This window comes from Arachis duranensis, chromosome 2 (assembly GCF_000817695.3).
Source record: "Arachis duranensis cultivar V14167 chromosome 2, aradu.V14167.gnm2.J7QH, whole genome shotgun sequence".
NCBI lineage: Eukaryota > Viridiplantae > Streptophyta > Magnoliopsida > Fabales > Fabaceae > Arachis > Arachis duranensis.
This window is the reverse complement of record NC_029773.3, coordinates 74923936-74932905: the sequence shown is the minus strand read 5'-3', so window position 1 is coordinate 74932905 and position 8970 is coordinate 74923936.

Sequence of the window (8970 nt, the reverse complement as noted above, 5' to 3'; positions counted from 1 at the left end):
GCGTGATGTGCGCGGGCGCGCCGATTGTGCTGCACCCAATGCCCAGCCATTTTCCAGAGACTTATGCCAGAACTGTGCCAGTATTGTGCCTGGGGCACGGGAGTACCCACGCGTACGCGTGGTGGACGCGTACGCGTTGATTGGCAAATTTTTAATCCACGCGTTAGCGTGCATGACGCTTGCACGTCGATGAAGTTTTTGAGGCCACCCACGCGTGCGCGTGGAGTGCGCGTACGCGTGGACCTGTTTTCATCCCAAAGTTGATTTTTGAGTTTTAAAAGCCAAAATTTCATACTTCTAAGCCTCCGATCTCACCACTTATATCTTAAATCATTATGATATGTCTAGTTATGAGAAGAAGGGCTAGTGAATGTGGTAACTTGCGAGTGAAGCAAGGGAAAAATGAATGATCATTGAGGATCAAGCATGATTATGTGAGATGCGGAGGATGGTGGTGGAAGTGCTGGTTATGCCATTGGCCGAAGGGCCGTAATTGTTTATAAATTGGATGGTTCTAGATTGAACCATGAGCCGGAATAGCTGTGTATGCTATGAATATTGGCTGGTTCTGGATTGAACCGTGAGCCGGAATAGCTGTGTATGCTATGAATATTGGCTGGTTATGGATATAACCGTGAGCCGGATGGCTGATATGGATGTTGATCCATGGATGAGAATTCATGCATGTTTATGCTGAATTATTGATAATTGTGATTTGCACTTCCACTATCGGAGATACGAGTTTCCCTGGGTAGTAGCAGTGGCTAGCCACCACGTGCTCCAGGTTGAGACTCGAAGCTCTTTTGACCCTATGTCATAAGTGTGGCCGGGCACTGTGAAAGACCCGGATGAGCTCGCCCCCGTAAATATTCACCAGTGAAGGTGATGGATATAGATCATGATTATGATCAAGTTTATGATGAGTATAACTCGAGTTGGGGATGCGTGACAGAGGGACAGTCCAAGGGTTAACTGCCAGGACTTGTCGGGTTGGCTCTATAACCGACAGATGATATCATCGGCCACTAGGGACAGGCATTCATCATATGCATACCATGTGAGTTGTTTGAGATTGCCTATTTGACTGCATTTTATTTGCTAATTGTCTAAATGTCTTAACTGCTCCTATTTGTATATTCTTTGTCTGATATAACTGTGTTTGCTATAATATACTCCTGCTGGTGGTTGGGAGGTTTGAAGGAATTGGAAAGGGAAGTATTAGTTAGACTGAAGAATCCTTAGTCAGATGCCCTTTTATGGTTTAGCTTGTTTATAAGCTTTGATATTATTTGGAGGAAGTTCTAGGATTGCCTTCGGCTTTCCTCCATTATTATGTATTATATATGTGGAAGCTGTTACCATGCTGGGGACCTCTGGTTCTCACCCATGCGGATTTTGTGGTTTTCAGATGCAGGACGTGAGGTTTCCCGCTGAGGCATGCCGGAGACTTCTAGATTTGCGAAGATCCTTTGTTCTCGGGGCTATGTTTTGGTTTATATGTTTTGCTTAGAAACTTCTATCTCCATTTAATAATACAAACTGTGATGACTCCTCTTATGGGAGACTTTGGAGAATAGGTTTTATGTATTTGTGTCCCTTTGGGTTTCCTTTGGGGTTTTCCTTATTATATCATATGTATATATTGTTATGCTCGGATCGGTTATCTTCGCAGCCGGATCTTGAGTCTTGATATTCCTGTTTTTGACACTCCCTTGTATATATATAATCTCACGTTGGTTTATCCTCGTTCGTTACGTTATCGATCGGAGTGTTGCGCTTTTGAGTTGCGGTTTTTGTTTACCCCTTTTTCTACAAAGGCTCCTAGTTATAATCAATTATTCATACTACTATACGTACTAAATTTTTATTTTAGAGGTCGTAATACCTTGCCATCTCTGAATTATGACTTAAGCATAAGACTCTATATGGTAGGGTGTTACAACCAAGAGTATTGATTAATAGTTCAAATGGTATAGGAACTAAACTGCATCCATCATCAAAATTTCCAAGCTTCCCATCTCCAAGATCAAGGTCCATTTTGCAAATCTTTTTGTTTCCTTAGTGGTTTGCCTTTCATTTTTTGACTTTAGTCACATGTTTTGGGTCAAATTTAATATCTGGTAGTTACGCCACATGTAAGAAGAATTTATAAATACATTGACAATATCCTGCCTATATCTTTTTGTAATAACTAAAAGAATTTGTCTAAAAACTCCATAAAAAAAAACTATTTTCCCTCAAAACGGCAAGATTAAACTTGATTCATTTGTATGCTGAAATAAGTCTCTCATTGTTCAGTCAAGTGCTTCAAAACAAAACTTATTCATTAGTGGTGCTTCATCCTATATAATAAGTTTTGTTCCTTGAAATTAATTCTGCTAACGGACTGTCTTGTTTAATGTTTCAAGTAGAAAATTCGTCAGGAATAAAAGGAATTGCAAATCTTGAATGAGCAGCTCTCCCTCCTGGTAACAAAAGAGATGCTATTCCACTTAAAGCTATAGTTAAAACTATTTCACCTTTAGATCTAAGAGCAGCTGAGAGTGTTCTCCAAAAAAATATTTTTCCAGTACCTCCGTATACATATAAAAAGAAAACATGACCATTATCTGAATTTGTAGCTTCAATAACTTGGTCGTACACATTCTGTTGTTCTGTTGTCATTTGAGATAAGTATTGTTTGTGCTGTTTAGTGATGCATGAGCATCTTTTTCATCTTTTCCTAGTGAATTTGCATTTAAATTATTAAGTTTAATCAAGAATTAATTATCTTTTAGCCACTATGGATGCTACTTTGAGTTTTGTGCAATTTTCTATATTTTAGGTAGCATTTGGCTGGATTTGATGGAAAGGAAGATTGCACAAATGGAAGGAGCTCAAGAATTAAAGAAGATTATCAACGAGGAGCGACGCGTGCGCGTACGCGTACGCGTACGCGTGACACACAGAATAGACCATCGACACGTACGCATGACTGACGCGTACGCGTGACATGCGCCACGTGCATAAAACGCAGAAAATGCTGGGGGCGATTTCTGGGCCCCATTTTGGCACTCAAGTAAGGCGCAGCTCTCTGCCAAGTTAGGCGCGGATCTACAAGAGTATTGATTAATAGTTCAAATGGTATAGGAACTAAACTGCATCCATCATCAAAATTTCCAAGCTTCCCATCTCCAAGATCAAGGTCCATTTTGCAAATCTTTTTGTTTCCTTAGTGGTTTGCCTTTCATTTTTTGACTTTAGTCACATGTTTTGGGTCAAATTTAATATCTGGTAGTTACGCCACATGTAAGAAGAATTTATAAATACATTGACAATATCCTGCCTATATCTTTTTGTAATAACTAAAAGAATTTGTCTAAAAACTCCATAAAAAAAAACTATTTTCCCTCAAAACGGCAAGATTAAACTTGATTCATTTGTATGCTGAAATAAGTCTCTCATTGTTCAGTCAAGTGCTTCAAAACAAAACTTATTCATTAGTGGTGCTTCATCCTATATAATAAGTTTTGTTCCTTGAAATTAATTCTGCTAACGGACTGTCTTGTTTAATGTTTCAAGTAGAAAATTCGTCAGGAATAAAAGGAATTGCAAATCTTGAATGAGCAGCTCTCCCTCCTGGTAACAAAAGAGATGCTATTCCACTTAAAGCTATAGTTAAAACTATTTCACCTTTAGATCTAAGAGCAGCTGAGAGTGTTCTCCAAAAAAATATTTTTCCAGTACCTCCGTATACATATAAAAAGAAAACATGACCATTATCTGAATTTGTAGCTTCAATAACTTGGTCGTACACATTCTGTTGTTCTGTTGTCATTTGAGATAAGTATTGTTTGTGCTGTTTAGTGATGCATGAGCATCTTTTTCATCTTTTCCTAGTGAATTTGCATTTAAATTATTAAGTTTAATCAAGAATTAATTATCTTTTAGCCACTATGGATGCTACTTTGAGTTTTGTGCAATTTTCTATATTTTAGGTAGCATTTGGCTGGATTTGATGGAAAGGAAGATTGCACAAATGGAAGGAGCTCAAGAATTAAAGAAGATTATCAACGAGGAGCGACGCGTGCGCGTACGCGTACGCGTACGCGTGACACACAGAATAGACCATCGACACGTACGCATGACTGACGCGTACGCGTGACATGCGCCACGTGCATAAAACGCAGAAAATGCTGGGGGCGATTTCTGGGCCCCATTTTGGCACTCAAGTAAGGCGCAGCTCTCTGCCAAGTTAGGCGCGGATCTAGTGAAGCCAAATGGTCCCCACGTTACAAGACGTGGATTATTTAATTGATTCTGATTCAAATTTGAATTTGAAAAGAGAAAAAGATATTATCTTAATTTTAGGTATTAGATTTTAAATTAATTAGGATTAGTTATAAAAAGGAGAAACTTTTCTTCTTTAGGGGGGATTCCGGGGGATTCCATTAGGGAATTTTATACCAATTTACATTCCATCTAAGACAATTTTACATGAATCCTTATTTTTTTTCTCTGAGTCATGAGCAACTAAACCTCCATTGTTAAGGTTAGGAGCTCTGTCTATTTGTATGGATTGATTCTATTATTTTTGTCTTTTAATTCATGTTTTGATTTAAAATTCAAGGATTGTTTTCGCTTTTTATTTTATGAATTTGGGTGAAACGGAAGTATGACCCATGTTCTAATTGTGTTCTTGTATAACTTGGAAAAGCTCTTTACTTGAACAACAGCTTGAAAACAATTTCTCCTAAATTCTAATTATTTGGATTTAACGGGATACGTGACATATAATTCCCTTATTTTTGGGTAATTAGGATTTTTGTAGGATACAAACTGGAATTTGATCATGCAGCTTCTAATTGGAATTAATTGACCAAGGAATTGGCAGTTAATGATATTTAGAGGAGACTAGAAAGGTCTAAGGAATTAGGGTCTAGTCACATATAGTTTGCCATTAATTAAATCTTATATGATTAAAATAAATTAATAAGAAAAATCAATCCAGAAAATAGATATCTCTGAAACCTTAAGTATTTCTCCATAAATATTTCACAACTTCTTTACTGCTTGCATTCTGAAATTCTTAATTACTATTTAATGCTCTTTGAATACCAAAACACTCTTTTCTGCTTGCCTAACTAAGTAATTCATTTAACCATTGTTACTTAGTCCATCAATCCTTGTGGGATCGACCCTCACTCACCTGAGGTATTACTTGGTACGACCCGGTGTACTTGCCGGTTAGTTTGTGGGTTATAAACACCGCACCAAGTTTTTGGCGCCGTTTCCGGGGATTGATGGTGATTAACAACTATTAGTTGTTTGATTGCTTAGATTAGGCGTTTTAGTTTTAATTTAATTTAAATTTTATTTAAAAAATTTTCAAAGAAAAAAATTTCTGTTATGTCTTCTTTGCTTTCCTGTTTATCACATGGTGCGTTTAATCCTTTTTGGTGTTTTGTGCTAAGGAAAAATAATGAAGAGAGATCACACGGGTTACTACTCACACCCAAGTAGTGATTCATATTATGGTGGATGGAGGAACTATCCAAATTTTGGTTGGCAAAGTCAAAACCAAAGAAACTTCAATGCTCCATGTTTCAACTATCAAGAGCCACCATCTCCATATCCATACCAAGAACCACCATCTCCATATTCATATCAAGAACCATCATCTTTCTATCCATATCAAGAACCGTCATCTTTCTACCCATACCAAGAGCCACCATCTCCTTATTCATCTCAAATACCATTAGATCTTGAGCTTCTCATGAAAGAATTCCTACATGATATAAAGACAAGTGTAAAAAATGTAGAGAAATATGTGCAGACGATGATCAAGAACCAGGAAGAGGAATAAGCAAATTCCTTTCCAAAAGATACAATGCAAGATCTTATGGAAGAAAGTGAGGAAACCAATCAAAGGAGTTTATACTCTAGTGAATTAGAGAACTTTCCACCCTCACATATGGAAGAAGAGGAAGATGCACAACCTCTCATGCCCTTGGTAAGCAATGAAGAAGAGATTGAAATAGAAGAAAGCTACCAAGAGGAAGAGGTTGAAATTGAGGAAGCTTGCAAAGAGGTAGAAGAATTCAAAGAAGAACACAAGGGATTGGAGCTTGCAAGACCTCTTCCAAAGCCATCACCATCCAATACAACATTCAAGTGAGTAAAATTCCTATCTTTAACCTTTACTTTCCCACTTGAATATGGGCTACTGGAGACGGATGGTCAACTTAGAGCTCTTTGTGGCATTAAGAGTAAGAGGAAGATGGTTAGTGTCAAGAGTTGTCAAGCAAGGTTCAATATGGTTGCATGCTCCAAATTGAAGTGCAAGGATTGGTGTAGAGCTCAATTGAATGGGTCTAGAAGGTTGTTTGGATATCTCTGTGAGAATTCAGATTGCTTGCCACCCAGTGGGAACAATAGTGATCCACAAGAAGACGGGTGTAAAAGCAAGGTTTGGGGCCCTGTAATTCATTCCCACAATCAACGCTCTTGGAGCCTTGTCACTTGCTTCAACTTGCTCGAAGGCGTTATGCACCTAGCTTGGAATTCCGGTGGCCATTGGAATTACAAACGTTGGTGGAGATTCTTGGATCAGTACAAGCACAAGCCACCATGACAAGGAGCTCACCACATGTCCAACTTAAGGACTTTAACTAAAAGTGCTTGGTGGGAGACAACCCACCGTGGTATGATCACTCCTTTTCATCCTTAGTTGTTTTTCGTAGTAGTAGTTTTCTTACTTATTTGATTTTTATTGAGTTTTCACTATTTTTCTGATCATGCAGCTATTTTTGAACAAGAACCGGAAAAAAGAAGAAGAAGAAGAGCAACCGACGCGCAAGCGTCGCTGACGCGTACGGGTCAGATGGGTGTGCGTGAAAAATAAATTAGTGAACAGAGAGTTACGCGGAAGTGGCGAAGGAAGTGTGCCTTGCGCACAAATTGGATCACGCGCACGAGTCCATGACGCGTGCGCGTCAATTACAATTTTGGCACTACACGCGTACGCGTCAAGCACGCGCACGCGTGGATGAGTGAAATCGCCGTAATAGGTGTTTTGGCCAGAAAGTTATGCTGGTGTGCGGCTGGAACTATGCTGGGCGCACAAGCCCCACCACGCGGACGTGTCCCTGACGCGTTCGCGTCGTTTTTCCATCCTGGTCGTCCACGCGTATGCGTCCCTGACGCGTATGCGTCGCTTGAGGTTCGTGCGATCCATGCATACGCGTTTTTTCCACCGGTAATCATTGCAAAACTAGACACCATAATATACGCATAATGAAAAACATAAATCAATCAGTACGTGCGTTTTTCCAAGTTCAACAATTAATTAGTACGTATACTAGGCAAGCGGGACAAAATCCTCGTCCTTGCCAGAAAAACCTTCAATGATTTAGTTCTCATTTACTAATCCCTTTATCTTTCTCAGTTTTCAGTTAGTCATAGCAGTTTTCATTTTCAATCATTTGTTCTTTTATATCAATTCTATAAAATATTATTTCAGTCTCCGTTCTTTACTTTCTATGGTAAATGTTCTTTCAAATTATTTCAGTTTTCTTTAAATATTAGATTAGAGCAAAAAATCTCTTTTTTGTTATTTAAAATTCTTTCTTATCTTCACCTCTTTCAATATCTTACACACTTTTATGTCTTCTCTCACACCTTTTTCTATATGTTTTATGAAGAGGATCCAAAGATTCTAAGATTAGTTTTGTCTTTTTAAAACTTTTAGAAAAGATTACTGTTTTGTCTTTCTGTTATATTACTTATATGAAATAATATCCTTTAAATAAAATACTAATACATTATATTAATATAAATAAGCTAATATTATAATAAAAGAGTAATAATATTATTATTTTTATTATAAAAAATTTGTTTATTAAAATCTTATTCTAATATTATAATTACCAAAAATTATCTTTGTAATTTTATAAAATATCTGTTTTACCCTTAATTTTTTTTATTAATATCCAAATTTATCCCTAAATTTGTTTAATTACTACTTTAACCTTAATTTTTTTATTAAATTAAAATTATATCCTCAAAACAAATTTTTTGTTAGTAATCTTCTCTCCCTCATCAAAATCGAACGTTTTCTTTACTTCTTATCTAAGTTTTCTATTTGATTTTTAATTCATTTTCGAATTTTACAGTTACGGATTTCTCTTAGTGTTCAATTTAATCTATCAACTACCAAATCTCAATAAATCTTCGACATTCAGACTTGAATAACAGCCCAAAATCATCAAGAACAACTCGGTCCTTGACTCTCTTCTCAGAGCCGAACCATAAAGCTCACAGAATCACTAACATTTCAACGAAAATCAAGCATAAACTCATTCAATTTCAAGCAATAATCATCAAACCAACAATCACACATCAAGAACATATTTAATTATTACAAAATTATCAAACCTTACCTTTGTATGATAGCCACCAAACCGAAACACCAAGGAAGCTTTCTGAATGAGAAATCGAAGAAGAAAATGTCAAAATTGGCTACTCCACCTCTAGGGCTCACTCGACCGAACCTTGCATGGTGGGACAGCAACTCCACGCATTGCTCCTCCCAATTAAAAGTGGTACCGTTTTGAAGAGGAGGAATATACGAACACTTCAATTAGAGTAAATTTTTTATCGGAGTTATGAAATTCAAGAAATCAAGTTCGAAAGGTCAAAGGTTTCATGGTTTCTCTCACGACTCGCTCTTTCTTTTTTGGTAAAGAAGAAGAAGAAGAAGAAGAAAATGATGAGATTAATAATGGTAACGTGGTGTAATAAGGGGTTGGGTATCATTAAAGGGAACATGTGTTAAGTTTTCAGGTCGTTGAGTTAGTCATTCAAATTATAAATATTTTAAACAGATAATTACGAAATATAGATATATTAAAACACAAGTAAAATAATATATACGGAGATAAATATATATGAGTTATTAACATAAATGACATTAGTAATATGATTATCATA